Raw genomic sequence first — 2,004 nt, 5'->3', positions numbered from 1 at the left:
CGCGACCCGGCCCGCGCTCGGAGCCCCCCAGCTCGCCCCGGCCGGTGCCCGCGACCCGTCGGACCGCGCCCCAGGGCCCAGGGCGTCTCCTCAGCGGTGACCTGCACCCGCCGACTGGGGCGATGCAGAGGACGCACAAACGGGTTTTCGGGGACCCCGGCCCGGCCCGGCCCGGCCCTCGCTGCCTACCTGCGTCCGCCTGCGCCGCTGCCGGGAACGCTGTGCCGAGAGCGCGCAGCCGGGCCGAGGTCACCCCAGCCACCTGCCCAGGGGCTGGGCTTTTCTCCCCGCCCCGTCCTCCTCCACCGGCCCAACCGACCCAATCTTGGGGGCCGGCAGCGCCCCCGCAGGGCGGCCCCATGCTGACCCTCCACGCCCTCCCGCGCCTCCACAACCCCACCCCAGCCTTGCACTTGGCTTAGCCTCCACCCGTGCTCTCCTGGTTCGGGTCTTGTCTGAGCGGAAACGTGTCAGGACCTCCTGCAAGCACTGCTGTCTGTCCGCAGACCGGCCGCGTCCCCTCCAGCCGTTCCCACCGCCCAGTGCGGGGCATCCTAACTCCTACTCATTCCTCCAACCCTGGGTCAACTTGCACCTTCTGGAAGCCTGGCCCGCAGCTCCCCCAGGCAGAGCTGGTGCACCCCTGCTCCTCGGTGTCTGTCCCTGCCCCGTGTATTTCCGAGGTGCAGCACACTGCCGAGTTCCCACAGGGTTAGACCTGCACCCCCACGGCCTGTGCCCACACCCGCTGGCAGCAAGACAGATCAATCGTGATCCTAGTTGTCCTGTTTCTCTCAGCCAAGGCACTCCTTCCTTCCTTCCTTGGCTGGCATCCCTTTTCTGAAGTTAAAATTCACCCCTTCTAGGAGCAGGAGCCGGAGATCACACAGCCAGGCCTTTCCTCTCATCTTCTGCCTTTGGTCCCTCACTGGCCCTGGCCTGAGTTGCTTCTCCCCTGGCATCAAGTGGGCACGGAAAAGTCACCGGCCCTGAGCTCAGAGAAATGTCTCACTGAAGGGAGCTCTCCAGCCTGCTGGCTTTACCTAGCAGTGTAGAGGGGAGGGCAGCAGCTGGTTTCAGGGCCCCTGGGAGCACTGAATTCTTAAGCACAGATAAAGCTTGGCAGAGAAAGCAAGAATGGAATTGCCCAGAGCCCGTCTAAAAAAGGAAAACAGATTCTTCCACTGGGAGAGCCCTACTCCCTGCCCACCCCGAAGCTGGGACCTTTCTGAGCTTGGTCAAAGGTCTCTGCAAAGTGGGAGGAAAATGCTTCTGCTGCAGGGTGCTGGCATGGGGGCCCAAGGCGTGTGGCCTCCTGATGGGTTTTCTGATCACTTCTCAGAGCCCACAGCCACGATCTCTCCCTCCTACCCCAGCTGCGCAGAGACCTGGAAGGCAGAGAAGTGCACGCCGGAATAACAGCCACCTTGGCCCTCAGCTGAGTTCCAGGGTCCTGGCTCAGGCCAGAGCATCTCTGCTGCCTTGTACTGCCGGGCTGCCCCAGGCAGACGCCGCCAAAGCATGGTGACCAGCACCTGCAAGAACAGAGTAGCTCAGAAAAAAAGATTCCTCCTGCTGCCAACTCCCTAGATGTTGGCACTCTGCCCACATGAGCAGCACTCAGAGCCTTCCATCATGGAGTCAGGGTCTCTGGGGGGCAGCCCCCTTGGCTTAGAAAGCTGGGAACCTGGTGACAAGGAGGAAGTGGGGACAGACGTGCATACCTCATGGCAGATCACCCCTGTGCTCATCAAGTGCACACTCCAAGAGGTCCCATCTGATGTGGTACTTTAGACTTGGTGTATGTCACCTCCTTATGCCACAACCTGCTCCCATTAGTGTCACACTGAGGGTGGTGGAGAGGGAAACACTGGCTTCCTCAAGCTCCTGTTAGGTGCTGAGCACAAAGCAGCTCTCCTTGCTTCATGGCTGTACCTCAGTTCTCTACATTTTGGTCATTGCTGGAGACTACACATTTAAGGGTGAGGCTAAGATGTATGTGGG

The 2,004-nt window shown here is 61.3% G+C and overlaps 1 protein-coding gene across 4 annotated transcripts in view; it reads right to left on the bottom strand.

Annotated features, from left to right (window-relative positions):
* The window catches only part of Papln (papilin, proteoglycan like sulfated glycoprotein), a 25,544-nt gene extending 25,267 nt beyond the window's left edge, over positions 1-277 (bottom strand). For all 4 annotated transcript variants that reach the window (XM_023703392.1, XM_023703398.1, XM_023703406.1 and 1 more), the window contains exon 1: positions 190-277. The gene's annotated coding sequence lies outside the window, so the exon portion shown is untranslated. The remainder of the gene's footprint in view (positions 1-189) is intronic.
* Positions 278-2,004: the final 1,727 nt, after the last annotated feature.

The sequence above is a fragment of the Octodon degus genome, unplaced genomic scaffold, assembly GCF_000260255.1.
Source record: "Octodon degus isolate 3935 unplaced genomic scaffold, OctDeg1.0 scaffold00007, whole genome shotgun sequence".
NCBI classification, from domain to species: domain Eukaryota; kingdom Metazoa; phylum Chordata; class Mammalia; order Rodentia; family Octodontidae; genus Octodon; species Octodon degus.
This window is presented reverse-complemented; position numbering and strand designations above follow the sequence as displayed.